This window comes from Anguilla anguilla, chromosome 2 (assembly GCF_013347855.1).
Source record: "Anguilla anguilla isolate fAngAng1 chromosome 2, fAngAng1.pri, whole genome shotgun sequence".
NCBI lineage: Eukaryota > Metazoa > Chordata > Actinopteri > Anguilliformes > Anguillidae > Anguilla > Anguilla anguilla.
This window is the reverse complement of record NC_049202.1, coordinates 29,315,894-29,332,377: the sequence shown is the minus strand read 5'-3', so window position 1 is coordinate 29,332,377 and position 16,484 is coordinate 29,315,894. Positions and strand designations below refer to the sequence as shown.

Here is a 16,484-nt window from a genome sequence, read left to right as displayed (position 1 = left end):
TGATTGAAGAAACAAAATATTTGTATTGTGGCCAACCCAACTCCCGACCTAAGGTTTCACTCACACTACCCACTGGATGTCTTCCAGGGACCTTACCAGCAAGATTGATAGGAACTAGTTTTGCCATTTAACACTTTGAACAAGACCACATATGAACCTTGGATGTGGCCCTAATGCTCTTCAGCCTCATCCCAAATCGCTCCCCAATGTCTACAGCATGCACAAGCATTGACACAATAACTGTAAAAAACTTCATCTAGAAGCAGAGACTGGGACCCCGCCTTTTTGTTTCTCTTCTTATTTCTGTTTGTTTTATTTCAATGCTATAGACTATTATGCAGTTTGTATGATATGTGATATATATATGCGCTTAAGCTCAAAATTATTCATTATTCATAGTTATAGTGAATTTTTATTTGATGAATAGGTTTCTTCTGGTTGGAAATGACATAGGAAAGTGACAAAAGACGGTAAGACATTGCATTAGAGATATTAATGAAAAATATTACCTATTTTTATGTTTTTTTTTTGTTGTTTTTTTTACATTTTGACAAAACATTCCATGTCCAAAATTACCCCTTGAAATTGTTTTGAGGAAATGCAAGCTTCTATACCATTCCAAATGGTCCTGGTAATTTCTACCATGTTCTAGAGCAGGGGTGGCTAACCCAGGTCCTGGAGAGTCGCAGGGTCTGCTGGTTTTTGTTTTCACTCGGCACTTAATTGATCAATTAAAGCAGTTGATTACACAGTTAACTCACCTCACCTGGTTTCTTTTGTCTACGTGGTTGTTGTATTTAAACCAGCAGACCCTGCAGCTCCTCAGGACCAGGGTTGGCCACCCCTGTTCTAGAGCATTCTAATCAACTATAAATTAAGAACAGCTGATGCAGTTGTTCTCTAGTCAGTTTCTAGTCAATTGCAAGTCATGTGGAGTTCCATACTGTGAAAAATCTCAAAGGGCGTAGTAGGAAGCCAAAAGTGACCCCTGCGCTGGCAAGAATGGTAGTGCAAGAGGTCAAGAAGAATCCAAGGATCACGACCAAGGCCATCCAGAAGACTCTGAGCAATTCTGGTACCAAGATCTCAAGTCAGACACTCCAGCGGACACTGCACAAGGCTGGCTTCCATGGATGCCAAACAAGGAGGGCTCCACTTCTCCAAGACAGGCACACAAAAGCTTGCCTCCCCTTCCGAAAAGATCATCTGGACAAAGAAGAAAGCTTTTGGTCATCAATTCTGTTGTCGGACAAGATGAAAATGGAGTTGTTTGGACACAGGGATGTGGCTTTCGTTTGCCGAAAGAAAGGAGAAGCATTCAACCCCAAGAACACCAAGCATGGTGGTGCGAATGTAATGCTTTGGGGGTGTTTTTCAGCCAATGGGCCAGGCAACCTTGTTAAAATAAACGGCATCATGAGAAAAGAGGACTACATTAAGATTCTGGAGGAAAACATCAGGCAGTCTGCAGAAAAACTTGACCTTGGGCAGCACTGGACCTTCCAACAAGACAATGATCCGAAACATACAGCCAAAGTGGTCAAGAAATGGTTAACAGAAAACAATATCAACGTTTTGGAGTGGCACAGCCAGAATCCAGACCTGAATCCCATCGAGAATCTGTGGAGGGAACTAAAGACCAGAGTGATGGCAAAGAAGCCTTCCAACTTCAAGGACCTGGAGATCTTTGCAAAAGTGGTCCAAAATCCCTGTGCAGAAGCGCAACAAGCTTGTTGCCAATTATAAGAACCGTTTGATTGCTGTGATGGCAAATAAAGGCTTTGCCATTGATTCCTGAGAAAGGAATTAATTAATTAATTTGACGTGTTAGCTATGCTGAAAGTAAGCTAAAGAAACCGACCCATCAAAGGATCTATTCGTTTACTAATTCTCCACTTGCTATTGTTCTGCAACATAGCAACAAGTTAAACACGTGTAGTCCATGTACTTTCCTGCAATGGCAAGCAAAGTAACTTCCAGCTTCAGTGAAAGGACCAGGATGGAGAAAGACGAAGCCCTTCTACTGACAGCGCAAGGACAGATCAACAGCTGGTGCCTAAGTCAGAGTTCCCTTGGACAAGCCAGCACTACACAGAACCAGTAAGACTGACAAACATCCAGGAATCAATTCGCTTAGGAAACTTATGTTTGTTAATTGTTTTCAAGGAACTGTGTTATTGATTGTATGTAATGTTGTGTTTAGATTATATCACGTCTCTTGTTAATTAGCTACAGCCATCTGGCCTGCATAGCTAACATATAAACTCTATCACTAACATTAGCGTATGATCCGCCTTTCTTTTAACCAAGATCTGTGCATGTGATCTTTCATGCAGTAACATATACTCATTCGATGTATGATCTCGTATTCAAAGGTACACTGAAATAAGCTAGACGTAGCTAACTTCAGTAGCCTTTCATTCACACCATTCCACTGATTTCCAGGCTATGCACCACGTGTGTTGGTGAACACACATGACTAGACACACACGTGGAACAGTCTAGTCTGCCTTGCATATCCTCCTTTATTTAACCTTTAATGATTTTAGTTTAGATGTTTGTTCATTAAATTCTGTTTTATTGAACCTCATCATCGGTCTGATCATTATTCGGATAAATGCTTGAGCCTACAACCTTAAAGAACTTACACAAGTTATATAATTGGTTATTGTTTTAATATTCCATCCATTATCTATACCCACTTATCCTGGGCAGGGTCACGGGGGGTGCTGGAACCTATCCCAGTGTGCATTGGGCAAGAGGCAGGATTACACCCTGGACAGGCCGCCAATCTATCGCAGGGCACACACACCATTCATTCACACACTTTTACCTATGGGCAATTTAGAGTCTCCAGTTAGCCTGCATGCATGTCTTTGGACTGCGGGAGGAAACCAGAGAACCCAGAGGAAACCCACACAGACAGGGGGAGAACATGCAAATTCCACACAGAAAGGCCTAAGCTGAGATTCAATGGCCCATGACCTTCTTGCCGTGAGGCGACATTTTTGCTATGGGTGTTACCCATTGTACCACCGTGCTGCCCTGTTTTAATATTTAATATTGATATTCATAATCATGATTTAATTAATTTTATGAGACTGATTAATTATGAGACTGATTATACTTTTGCACCATTTGATCATCACATGAGGTAATATATTTATACCTTGTGCATTCTGTGGTGCCTACTTGTGAGGATTGTTAAAACAGACATCCTTACTGTTCTACAATTTGTAGAGGTGTTTTCCCCTGCAGTGGGTTCTGTCAGCAGGGATTCACATCTCATTGCTCTCTAGTTTATCGGGTACTTGCAAATCTACTTGTTAAGGCCTAGGGTCATGTTCACACTGAGATTGAGTATGCATTAGAACCGGCACACAGGGCTGCAATGTATTCTTGGGCAGTGCTTTATGGTGGGAACGTGAGCATGCAGCCTACCATTCATTGTGAAAACATGTTTAGACAACCATTTCACAAGGTTACATTTCAAAGGTATATTTAAAAAATAGGTTGGTGCAGGATATTCCTAAGGTTACAGAGAAATAAATAACATTAATGTCTTTGCACCCCTTTGGATGCCAAATCTGGTTAATCTTTGCCCGTGTGTTTATTTCTCAAATGGATTGTTCAAGACAATAAATGACCACTGAATTTTGAAAAAGACATCTTTACATGTAAAACCAATGGTAAGATTGTGTATTTATTCCATATTTAGTAGCAGATATTGATAGCAGAATGACATGGCAGATGTTGAAGTATGCAGATGACACAACATTCCTTGCACTCCTCAAAGACAATAACTCCTTTTCCTCCAACCAGCAGTCCATCTCCCACTTCACAACATGGTGTGATAATAACTTCCTCCAGCTCAACGTTTACAAAACCAAAGAGCTGTTTATCAGCTCAATCAACACGCCCTACCATATCCCTAGCCCAATAATAATGTCCAGAGTGATGCCGAGAAAGTTGAGTTGGTTGACAAATACCTTAGCAACACTCCTGACAATAAACTCAGTTTCACCCCATACCACATAGACATTCCCTGTCAGTCCAACCACATCTTCTCCTCCATCTGTACTGTAGCATTGACCCAGTCCCGCTATGCTGCTCCTAATTTTTCCACATGCTCACAGTCACCAGTAGGAACCAACTTTTCACACACTGCTACCAAAATTATTGGACTCCCCACCCCCAAATTGACAGACCTCATATCAGCAGCAATAATCAGCAAAGCCCACTACATCGCACAAGACCCGGGACAACCCCTTTACTGTCAATTCACCCTCCTCCCCTTAGGTCGACGATACAGGACACTTAGGTGCAGAAGAGCCAATTTCAGTAAAAGCCTTATCCTCACTGCCATACACACCCTCAACAACATTCTCTCCACTTAATCACTTAGTAAAACTGTTCTCAGGGTCTGTTACTGTTGCAAGCATTCTCTGTGTTAATGTTCATGTCTTGCACATGTAATGCTGTGTGTGTGTATGTATGTATGTATGTATGCGTTCATGTATTGGCACCTGACTGTGAAAATAATTTCCTCAGCAAGAGGACAATAAGCTAACTAACTAAATCAAATATTTATACTTAGTTACGGAAGTAGCAGCAAGTCTAGCATAATGCTGGCTTGCTACTTGAGAAGAACGAGAGGGAACAGAATGAATGTCTGGTTGCTAGGTTGTATCTATGGTTTCTTGGAATCCTGATTGCATTGTAAACTCATGTTTATTACAGGATGGCAGTATTGCTTGCCATATCTTAGTCTGACCCTCCTGTTGTCAGGGTAAAAGGGTAACCTCTCTTGCTTAATAACCTTTAATTTTGAATGCAAAAATAAGTGAATGCTCTTGTTTAATTTATTCATTTATTTTTGCAAGTGATATATACAGGATAATCCACTCCCTTGAAAAATACCAAGACATCTAAAGTAATCTTTCCATTTTTAGCTGCGACCGCAGCTCTATAGCTCTGTCTGTCGGTCGGTCGGTCGGTCGGTTCGTCCACAAAAGTGTCCCACCCTGTAGCGGCCACAGTTTTTGCCCCAGGAGGCTGAAATTCGGCATTCGGTCGGTCATGACCGAAGATAGAGCTGGATAACTTTCAGGCCGATTGAGCAAGAGGGGGCGTGGCGATGGGCGTGGCCTATCACAAAAAGGCGCATAACTCCCGAATAGATTCACAGATTTGCACAAGGTTTTGTAGAAAGGTTGGTCATGAGTGAAAGAAGAGGTCACGTGTTTGTGTGAGGGTGTGTGCGTGGATGCATGCACACATGGATGCATGCGCGTGTGTGGTCGCAGTAATTGCGGATTCGCGCTGGTTATATTACTCACGGTTTCACTTTCTTGTCATTCTCTTGTTGGCTTTTCACATACTGGTTGTTTTGGTCTGGTGAGGTTGTGGGTGGGAACTCTGTGATGCAGATGTCAATCTTTCGTAGACTGTTCCATTTCAGGTGCTGTTCCAAAATCTGTCTAGCCTTCTGGTGTGCATAGGACAGTTATATGGAGGATGTGTCCACTAAAGGATGCAGCCCCTGAAACAAAGCCATAGACGTCATTTGAAAATGAATATTACAAACTACATACTGACTTAGCATGAAGTACACAGTTCATACCAAGACGGATGTTAGTATGAATAGCTAGTAGCCGACTAGAGGTTTTAGAATTGAGAATACTTTAGGCTCATTGTTTTCTGTTTTTACTTATTTATTTATTAATCCAAAAATTGATCGGTGTTTATTTTGAATATTAAAACAATGGGTGAAAATTGTTTGGAAATAATAGCCTATTGCAAAAATGCAGGTAGAAATTGGATCATAAAAAACAATACAAAGATCAGGATGAAAATTACAGTTTAATTTCGAACATTGATAACTTTTCATTGCATAATCAGCAGCTTGTTTGTGCTTTCTCCCCATTTGTCTCCCCACTTTTTATTTCTGGAAGCTTGTTCCACTACCACTATGCAGTCCGTCAAGCTTTCGTTCAAAATCATTACCTTCTGGTTAACCTATGAGGATAGTCAATAAAATATGAAGTTGTACCCTATCTGTATATCAAAAATAAAATAAAAAATGGTTAAAAACTGTGCGCAGGAGCAAAGATTAGCAAATCAATTTTTCATAGTTGCATAGGTTAGGTATAGAATATTACTGTATGTTCAATGAAATTATTAGCTAGTTCCCCAGCAATGCATGGACAGTTCTGCCATGTTATGACAGTGCCGCTTACTTCCACTGAAAGCAGATGTGAGCGATAACATTATATATTCTGCTTGTTATTCGTTACTATAACCCTGGACTGCTGGTGGCCCCTGTTGTCAACATCTGGATGAGATAAGAGATCTTTGGCTCCAAAAGTGGTCATTAACCTCTTAGCGCAAAGCCCCTAGTGGTCCCCCGAGATTACTGAACTCAGACATTTAGTGCTACTGAAACCAAAGTACGAGTTAAAAACAGAAACGCGTTGTTTTAGTTTCATAAGTAGACGATACACTACAACTATGCCGAATACGGAGTTTGGCAGCGCCACCTTTGTCGCTCTGATCATTCATTTAACACGCCTCTCTCCCTGCAGTCTCATCTACAACTACACCCCCCACCCATGACATAACGGACAATATTGTCTATCTTGGCATTCATAAAAATATTCTTTCACCAGTAAAAAAAAATCGTATTCTGTCATAGCAACAAGATAAACCCGACAACAGCCGTAAGATATGCCAATACAGCAGTGAAAACGCTGCTCACTGAATAACGAAATAAACGAGAAAAAGTTTTTAAAAATGATACCATGTCATTCTACAGTCAATATCTGGGACTAAATATTGAATAAATATACAACCTTACCGTTGGTTTTACGCGTAGAGATGTCCCTTTTGAGACTGAGTGGTCATACATTGTCTTGGACAATCCCTTTGTGAAATATACGCGCATTTGTGATGTCTAGGTATCTTCCGAAATAGCTGTGCGTAATGCCACACGTGTTGTTTACGGCGTTGTCGCCCTTTTTAGTACAGTCTGGCTTGACAATTCATTTGTTTAGTAGGTGAGAGTATAAGATTTCTAACGATGTATACCACGTCTAATTCTGCTTTTGGAATAGCGTTTTATAGGTCAGCGTATCCAGAAATTTTCTTATCATCGCATTCAATTACGCATTCACTCTGTGGTAGCAGTAAAACAAAGACGCTAACGAAACGTTGTCAAATTTTTCGGAATTTCTTGGAAAATACTATTATTATTGAGGACTTCTGGGCATAGCTAAGCCATATGTTTGCTGATAGACCTAGCTGACATCGTTTTCTGGTGTAAGACAGGAGCGGATAGAACTATATCATTGATTCCCTGTCTCTGTCACTATCTACTGAAAACAAGTAAGATTTCATCATTGCTATATAAGTATTACTGCTCAAAATAATTTGGTTATATACGTTATTTTTGAAATTGAGTGTCTTTAAATAGGTCAGTGGTATTATATAACGTGGATATTTCACACTGTAATGTAAGCGTTAGTTAGTAGTGTAATAGTTTTTGTGAAGCATGCAACAGTGATGAAGTGAGAGTTGGAGCATTGCCAAAACGTGGTGGACGGTTGAAAATTGTTTTCATGTCGTCCCATCCCCATACAAGAAAACATATGAGAGTACAGAGTATAGAAATACATATGAGTTAATTATTACACAGGTACTGTACCGCATTGTGACAATATTTTTGCATTATTTTTTAACCTGATAGCAATGTTCCATTTTAAAACTTCATAAGGCACTCGTTTATATGCTTTATAAAGGACAAAAAGCATTTTATTCATTTTTGGAGAGATTTTGGATATGTTTCTGGACCCCTGGATATTTTAGATGGAAAGATTGTAATTGTCACTTGAAAATGATGCAACAGTGAGTTTCTTGAGACAAAACAGTTGATTTGCAGTGAAATACATGAATATGTTGTGATTTACAGCAATGCATAATTTAGACATTTTGGGTAGATTTGAAGACGCTGGGTACACTGCTTAGTTTTTGCTTCACAAATCTATAGTAGTTCTACATATCCACCCTTAGATTTTATGAACTTGTGGTCAAGAAGTTTTTGCAATTAGAAATTTGGGGTGGGCACCTTTTCACACAGTGGGCTATACTACAGTGTTGAGCTGTTTGCCTAGTTTTAATGTACGACTGATGTGTCTGTTCTTAAACATTATCACTCTACATACAGTTGTACTCAAAATTATTCAAAATTATTTGCACATTAGGAATAGGCCCCTACTGTAGCTTAGTCCTCTGCAGTAATCAGGAATTGACGCAAACTGTACCTCATTGTTTTGCAACAAATATTATAACAGTGCCCAAATGACACAATACATCATGAAATTGGCCCATGGACAGTCATAAGACAAATAAAATACACATATTGTGACTATTTGTTCGTGTGAGAAAAAATGATTGACTTTGTATTTTGACCGCATTTGTATCGTAGACTTACATGGAAACCGGATATGGAAACACCTATACTGGAGCCAACCGTAGTGGCGCTAGTGAGCAACGTGTAAGCTGGTCAATCACAGCAAGCATAGTGTATTGATCGAACACAGTAACTGCAGCCTCCGTTAGACTACTTATTCAGGAAAATAAAGTTTTTTTTTTTTTTTATTACTGTGAAATGAATTAAATGCAGTGCACTGTAATGTACAGTACATGCCAAAAGTACAGTATTAGGCAACTTGTGGTTTTTAGAAAACCTTCGATAGAGAAGAATTCAGGTAATGTATGCACATTTACTGAATAACAAACCAAAGTATAACATTGAAAATAAATGTTTGTACTTTGGTTTATTATTCAATAAAAGTGCCTATATTAATTGAATTCTTCTGTAGTTAAAGTCTTTTTTAACTACGGACGGCCAAATACTTTTCTCTTTACAAGATTAAGATACAAAACCCCTTTTGGACTTCAGTTAGTTACACCAGCAAATATAGGCTACATAGCCTATATATTTTACATACTGAGTAGTTCGCAGATTGGCATTTATGAAGAGCAGCTGTCTAACTTTTTATGCAACTATGCACAGCCAAGACCTCATCAGTCATCACCACCATAGCCTTTCATTCAGGTTTCATGTAGCTACCAGTTAGTGACCCACTTTCCCAGAGTCCTCGGCAGTGGAGCAAGATTAAAGCCTGATTTATACTTCGTCGCACGACCCTTTCGACGAGTGTCATGCAACAAAAATGAAAGTGTCGCATGACGTTTCACATTTATACTTTGGCAAAGGGCTGTAGAGAGGGTTCTGTTGTCTATGGTAACAAGACGCCAAACTGCTGATGTTTACATCAGTGAAAACATTGCGGTGTCCAGTGAAATTACTGAGAAATATGGGAGGAATAAATTTTATATCTACTTTTGTTTTAAAAAACGATGCTAAAAAAATAAGGAGGCTCAGATAAACTGAAAATAATGACGTATCTGTAGAGGGGTGGTGTGGTTGGGTGTGGGAAAGATGTTGTTGTGCTCACTAGAGCTAATAACTTTGCTGGTTAAACACGAATGTACTGCTTCATTTTAAAGAATCCAAACTTCCAAACACTACTATGCATTCTGCCAAACCCAGATTCGTCATCAGACTACCAGATATTGCAGCATGATTCACCACTCTAGAGAACGCGTTTCCACCGGTCTGGAGTCCAATGGCGGTGTGCTTTACACCACTCCAGCCAACGCTTTGCTTTGCGCATGGTGATGTAAGGATTGTGTACGGCTGCTTAGACATGGAAACCCAATTCATGAAGGTCTTGATGAACAGTTCTTGTGCTAACATTATTTCTAGAGGAAGTTTGGACTTTGTTGTGAGTGTTGCAACCAAGGACGGATGATTTTTACGTGCTACACGCTTCAGCACTCAGTGGTCCTGTCCTGTGAGCATGTGTAGCCTGCCACTTCGTGGCTGAGCTGTTGTTGCACCTATACATTTCCACTTCACAATAACAGCACTTACAGGTGACTGGGGCAGCTGTAGCAGGGCACAAATTTTATGAACTTGTTGGAAATGTGGTATCCTATGACAGTGCCAAGTTGAAAGTCACTGAGCTCTTTAGTATGACCCATCCTACTGCCAATGTTTGTCAAAGGAGATTTGATGGCTGTATGCTTGATTTTGTGCACCTGTTAGCAATTGGTGTGGGGGTAAATAGCCAAAATCACCAATTAGAAGGAGTAACCACATACTCTTGGAAATGTAGTACATGGTACAGTATAGAATGCAAATTGGTGAATAATGATTCAAGGATGGCTACTGTGAATAAGAGCGATGGCCTTATCGCTCTGTCATTCTGAAGACCTTATGCCGCAGTGTGATTGGAATTCTCATTAAATGTTGCTAAATCTTTAAAGTATTGTTGCTGTTGATTTCTCGTTGGTATCATTACTTCTTAGGAGATACCCTACGATACTTCTATGCAGAGAAAACAGGGGTACTTAATTCACCGGAACACCTGTCTAGAAATCTAGGCGAGGAGAACATTGTATGAAGTGAAAGTGAAGTGACAAACAAAAGCCTTAACAAAAGGCTTTAAGCATTATTTTATCAACACATCATTTCACAAAGACAATTTTCCTGAATAATTGTTTTCTGCTTAACCATTTGTGTAGTAAGTAGACTATAGGCAGGCTAACTATGTAGACTCTGGCCAAATGTTACCATCAACACAAGTTATTTTAAATCAATTTCAAATAAATATAAATTATAACTGTAAGTAGCTCCATCTTATGTGTTGTATCCTATCTGACTGAACTTTGTTGAGTTGGAATAATGTTAAAAATCAAGTTATCAACTTGCCAATGATAAAACATTGACAGTTTATGATGGGTAGCTTTCACTCTTTTTTAACTTAAATATAGCTAGATGGGCTAGTTCACAACACAAAAGTTCCGAAACAGTCGTAATATGACTTCTATATATGTTCTATTGTTTTGCAAAGATGAAAGTGAAATAAAAGAACCAGAAACACAAGATGCACTTACTGTAGTACATTAAATTGTTGATGATCAAGTCTGCCGCATTATGATAGCCTACCAAGGTAATATACTTTTTGCCCCAGGGTTGCGGGAGAGTCCTCTTTTGTTTACAGACATGAAGTGGGTCTATTAACCTAGCAGTGATAGCTACTGCTTCGATGGTGTTTTCACTGGTCTGCAAGACTTGCCTAGAATAACAGTCGACGTTCACAAGATAATCCATTCAATGATTAGTGCTCCCACTTCCCACTAATAAAATGGAGAAAGTATCCCCTGACAGGCTCTGCTGACATGGCAATGAATACCACTCACCCAGTGTAGCCAGCACTACATACATTTTAAAAATATTTGTTTTGTCGAGTTAAATCATTGATGTATATTTTTAGGGCATCTTTTTAAAAAATCTAATTCTTATTCCTTTTGAGTAAAACTAATAAATAAGTAACCTCATAAAATAGGGAAAGTTGATTTGTGGGGATGCATTGCTTATGATCGCACACCCCTGTGTATTATTTAGCATCATGAAATCACTTGTTGTAATATGAGTAATATTCTTAAATGGAGGTTTCAAGAAAGCATTTCCACTAACATTTGTGAGTCCTTCATAAAGTTTCTAAGGACATTACTGCCATTGTCCATGATCAGCTTCCTGGCTGTTTTTTTCACACAAATAATTCAGCTGGATTTGTTAAAAGTTTCAAACTAATATAATGCTATTTTAAATTGGGAACACCCTTATTCTTTAAAATTAGTTGATTGGTCAAAGTAGTTCTATACACAAAAAGTCTGCAAGACAATAACTCAGACAGTACCCACATGATCATATTTAAAGTTACCTCCCTGCTTTCATAATTATTAAACCAATTACAATTTCAGATGCTTAAATAATTGCAGTTGACTTCTACTGTACAATGATCTATTTGATGGAGGGTGGGTACATTATTTTATATGATGTGCTTTCCAATGTGCTCTCTAAATTCTAATATAAATAACAAGGACACAGTGTTGTCGATACGAAACACCATTCAGAGTGCTAATAGCTCTCCCATGTAGACAATCTTCAGCCTGCTAAGCATGAATGGAGTGAGTTACAAGCCTCGTTCATGAGGTGCTTTGTATCTAAAACTTTGATACAGATACCATGGAATAATACTGGATCTCCTGTCAATAAAATGTTGTCATTTCACAATATATTGATTTTCCATTGCAAAAGACGCTTGCCTTCTGAACATGAACATACTGATAAACAACATTTCAGACTTCTTCTCCACTTAATCTTTTTATGAAATTGAAAATAGTCTACATAGGCTATGGTCCAAGATTTAGATTGTAACCATAACAATCTCTCTCTCTCTCTCTCTCTCTCTCTCTCTCTCTCTCTCTCTCTCTCTCTCTCTCTCTCTCTCTCTCTCTCTCTCTCTCTCTCTCTCTCTCTCTCTCTCTCTCTCTCTCTCTCTCTCTCTCTCTCTCTCTCTCTCTCTCTCTCTCTCATATTTTTTTGTTCTGCACCAACAAAGAGCATTCATGTGTATGGAATGTGACATGGGTGTGGCAAATACCCATATGACTGTACTGTTGTGCCTTTCTATGCATAACATTATGCAATGTTTTGCTTATGGAACCTGGGAAGCTGGTTTTTCCAGTAATCCACAGATACTTCCCTTCACAGGTCAGGGTAAACTACATACTTTTCAAACTACACCCACCATTTTATATTGTGAAAGTCCTCTGGGAGCACAAAACCAACCTTGCATTTCTAGTATTTATGAGCTCAATCATCTGTGAATAAAACTCAGTCATACAATAAAACATTCACTGTCACTGTTAAGGCTTTAAACAATATCTTTACAGAAAATGTAAAAACCCATTGTCCCATTATTTGTTTTATTGTTTTTTATTATTTTTTTTCATACTTTTACCAAATGTCAGTGTGAGTCATAAATACTCTCTCCTGCTTGGGAAATGAAGAGGAACTTCATTAGTAAGTCCTAACAGCAAATATGTAAAAAAAAAATTAAAAAATTTTTTTTTTTAACTCTATATACAGTTGAGGCCAAAAGTTTACATACACCTAGGGTAAAGACATTCAAACCCAAATTTTCACAACGCCACACATTTCATGTTATCATACATTTCCTGTGTTAAGTCAATTAGGGTATCTACTTTATTTCCATAAGAGGTCATTTCAAAATAATAGCTAAGAGACAGATTTATTTCAGCTTTCATGAACTATATCAGATTTTCAGTGGGTCAAAAGTTTATATACACTTTGTTAGTATTTGGCGGCATTGCCTTTTAATTGCTTAACTTGAATCTAATGCTTGAGGTGGCCTTCCACAAGCTTCTCACAATACTTGCCAGAATATTTTCCGATTCCTCCTGACAGAACTGGTGAAACTCAGTCAGGTTTGTGGGCCTCCTTGACTCGTGCACGCTTTTTCAGTTCAGTCCACAGATTTTCCATAGGATATAGGTCAGGGCTTTGTGATGGCCACTATAATACTTTCACTTTGTTGTCTTTAAGCCATTCTGTTACACGTTTGGAGGTATGCACGTAGGACGGAGTGTGGCACAGTGGGTAAGGAACTGGGCTTGTAACCGAAAGGTCGCCGGTTCGATTCCCGGGTAAGGACACTGCCGTTGTACCCTTGAGCAAGGTACTTAACCTGCATTGCTTCAGTATATATATCCAGCTGTATAAATGGATACAATGTAAAATGCTATGTAAAAAGTTGTGTAAGTCGCTCTGGATAAGAGCGTCTGCTAAATGCCTGTAATGTAATGTAATGTATGCTTAGGATCATTGTGCTGCTGGAAGACCCAGTTGTGACCAAGTTTTAACATTCTAGCTGATGTCTTGAGGACTTGCTTCAGTATTTCTAGATAATCCTCCTTCCTCATGATGCCATCTATTTTCTGAAGTGTACCAGTCCCTTTTCCAGCAAAACACCCCCACAACATGATGCTGCCACCCCCATGCTTCACAGTTGGGATGGTGTTCTTCAGATTAAAAGCCTCACCCTTTTTCCTCTATAAATAGCGTTGATTAGTCTGGCCAAACAGTTCAATTTTTGAACTCACTCATCCAAAAGGCTAGGGCTTCGTACTGGTGATCACCTGCAAACTTCATTCTGGATTTTTTATGCCGGTCATGGAGTAGGGGCTTCTTCCTCTTGCGACAGCCTTGGCGATGTAGAATTCTCTTAATGGCGGATGTAGATACATTGGTACCTGATGCTCCAACCAGTTCCTTTGTTGTTGTCTTGAGGTTCAGTTGAACTTTTCGGATCAAGGTTCTTTCAGACCTGGGAGTTAATTTGTGTCTCTTTCCTGAACGACGCAGTGTCTGTCTGGTCCCAAGATTTTTATATTTGCATAAAATTGTTTGTACAGATGCTTGTGATACCTACAGTTGTTTAGAAATCCCTCCTAAGGAGGAACCGGACTTGTGGAGGTCCACAATTCTTTTTCTGAGGTATTGGCTGAGTTGGTTGGATTTTCCCATGGTATTAAGGGCAAAAAGGCAGTAGCTCTACAGATAGGCCCTTAAATACAGCCACAGGTGCCAATTAACTCCCAATTAATTCCTAATTATGGCAATTGGCCAATCAGAAGGTTCTAAAAAGTCATTACATCAATTTCTGGAATCCTCCAGACTATTTAAAGAGACAGTCAACTTGGTGTATGTAAACTTTTGACCCACTGGAATTCTGATATAGTGAATTAAAGCTAAAATAAATCAGTCTCTAATCGATATTTTAAAAATGACCTCTGATGTAAACAAAGTAGGTGCCCTAATTGACTTGCCAAAAGAAATGTATGGTAACATGAAATATGTGGAGTTGTGAAAAACTTGAATATGAGTTTAAATATCTTTAGCCTAGGTGCATGTAAACTTTTGGCTTCAGCTGTAAGCTTTCAAAGCATGTCCTGGTAGCTGTTATGACATACGTTTTTCTGAATGGATATTTTCTTTTTATTTGAAACCAACTGTCATTTGTTACAAAAATAGGCTGTTTCAATTACTGGTTTGTGCCCTTTTAGCACATCCCTGCTACTACAACACTGCCTTCACATACTGTAAAATCCATATAACTTCCAATTTCACACAAGACATAAACCAGCTTAGGATAGAAATAATAGCTTATATAGATAAGAGGGGTAGCAACCAAGGGCCTGATTTACTAAGACCTTTTGCATATGCAAAACCTTTTAGTGCGAGCAAAGCTAATTACACAAGCAATGATTGGAGCAAAACAAGTACCATGTATGATTGTTGGCCATGTTATTGGTTTTGCGTGTGCAAAAAGGTATGGCACATGCTAAAGGTCATAGTAAATCATAGTAAATTAATAGTAAATTAAACTGAGCACATCACAGATTAGATATCACATATACCAGCAAATATTTTGAAGAAAATTGTTTTCTCTATATATTCAGGAAACATTTATTTAAATTGTACTACAATTTGACAGACACAACCTATTTCAAGTGTCAAACATAATGGTGCTTTGAAGGTGCTTTGATTCAGAAAAGCCTGTGTTTGGCAACCTTAGGCTATAACAAAGTCAACAACACTTACACATGGCTACAGAACAAATAAATTATTTTACATACTGATAATTTGTTGTTTCCTATTAGAAAGAAAACAGTTAAAGCTACAGCTTTCTATGTGTGATTGTTAAATAAGGTCTTACCATACAGTGATGTGCAAGGGCTATGAGGAATCAGGTGGATGATGTTGTTGCCTTTATGTTCAAGTGCCCTGATGTAGAGCAGTGCCTCTTAGTTAAATAACTAAGCCACTAAGCAAACTGGTTTTTCCTGTGGCATCTCTGGGAGTCCACAAATACTCCCTCTTTAGGGAGGGATTCAATCGAAACCTGAGAGAGAGGGAGGGAAACTCAGTCAGCAGACCAAACTAGGTATTCTATGTATTTTATGGCTATTAAACATTACGAAACCTAAACCTAACAACACCACAATATTTGTCTGTTTTGTGCAGGCATGTGACTGTAATCCAGCTAACTGATTCTTGTACATCTCCGTTCAGTCACATTTAATTTTTCGCATTTTGTTGAAGAAATTTGTAATTTTGTAATTTAATTAATTGGGCCTCATTCACAAAACCTTTCATAAATTCTTCTTTCTTGTGTTCAAAACAACGAAATGGAACTCATTAAGCATGTACAGACCTTCAATTTTGTGCGTATCCCCGCAGCATCCTGTTTCAAACTTCAGCCATTCATCACTCTCTGCAAATCTGGGCCTCATATGAGTGGTCCCTAAAGACACACTCTTTCCCCAAGGCACAATTAGCCAACAATCCAAAAGCAACAAATACGTCATTGCCAAGTGTCGGGTTTGGCTGCACATTTGTAGATCTTTGCATATCATTATCAATCATCACAAATCACTTTTTATCAATAAGCAAAATGAATTTAATGCATTACCAACAAGATTATTAT

General features: G+C 38.8%; 1 protein-coding gene across 1 annotated transcript in view; it reads right to left on the bottom strand.

The window, feature by feature from the left end:
• Nucleotides 1–16,484, bottom strand: part of LOC118221619 (neuroblast differentiation-associated protein AHNAK-like) — a 28,897-nt gene extending 12,413 nt beyond the window's left edge. The window contains exons 1-3 of the mRNA XM_035406849.1: nt 16,212–16,484; nt 15,714–15,899; nt 5,340–5,542 (exon numbers count right to left, since the gene is read on the bottom strand). The gene's annotated coding sequence lies outside the window, so the exon portion shown is untranslated. The remainder of the gene's footprint in view (nt 1–5,339; nt 5,543–15,713; nt 15,900–16,211) is intronic.